Source organism: Corvus brachyrhynchos, unplaced genomic scaffold, assembly GCF_000691975.1.
Source record: "Corvus brachyrhynchos isolate BGI_N302 unplaced genomic scaffold, ASM69197v1 scaffold130, whole genome shotgun sequence".
NCBI classification, from domain to species: Eukaryota; Metazoa; Chordata; class Aves; order Passeriformes; family Corvidae; genus Corvus; species Corvus brachyrhynchos.
The window spans coordinates 468,316-469,387 of NW_008236193.1; positions in this window are offsets into that span (position 1 = coordinate 468,316).

Consider the following 1,072-nt stretch of genomic DNA (forward strand, 5'->3'; position numbering starts at 1 on the left):
ACTGCGGGTGCAAAGCAGAGCATGGAGAAGGGGGAAACTGAGGCAGCAGTGGGGTGCACCCCTGACTCCTGCAGCCCGTGCGGGGCTGTCCCTGTCATTGCCCGGTGCCGGGGGCTGGGGGACAGCAGAGCCAGGTGTAACCGGAGCCCCTGGGCTGGCCTGACCCGCTCACGGCTCACGTAACGCCTGCCCGGTGCTTATGCAATAGCTGCTGCCATGTGGCTCTGAGGGACACCCAACGCCGCGGCAATTACCCGGCCCCTAATCAGCAGCGACGCAGGATAACGAGGCTAATTGGAGCCGTGGCCAGCAGAGCTGCCGGGGGAGGAACATTCAGTCTCACCCTGCACCCCGAGGGGTGTCCCAAGCAATTAGTAGCTGCTGAGCCTTCCTTAGGGGCTGGGGGGGGCGGCCGGGTCATGGCCGGGCTGGACCCCACTGTGCCCCGGGCAGCGGCTGTGGGTGTCCACTGGGGTGGAGCACAGCATCCCCATCCCTTCCTACATCCTCATCCCTTCCTACATCCCCATCCCTTCCTATATCCCCATCCTTGCCTCTGTCCCTGTTTGCATTCCTGTCCATCTGCACCTCCATTCCTTCCTGCAACCCCATCCCTGTTTGCATCCCTGTCCTTATCTTCATCCCCATCCCTCTGCATCTCCATTCCTCTCTGCACCCCCAGCCCTTCCTGCATCCCCATCCCTTCCTGCATCCCCACCCCCCCTGCATCCCCATCCTGCACTCCTGTGGTGCAGTGATGCTCCAAGTAGGTCAGTGGGCCACGGTGTTGGGTGACCGTGGGTGGCTGCAGCACCTGCCCCGGGGGGCTTTGCTCCTTTTATCCCTGGTTGCCCCGGCCCTTGGCCGAGCCCACCCCCTGCTCACCCCACTGGGCTCCGTGATCCCCGGGGATGGGGTAAAGGCATCGTCTCCCTGGCCCAGACTGCAGAGCCCTGACTCACCTCATCGCACAAATGATGCCCAAATTGGCACTTGAAGGACGGTCCTGGCCCCCCCACGCCACCCCTTCCCTCCCTGGTGCCCTGAGGGGCTCAGCCCGGCGGCGTGGGGT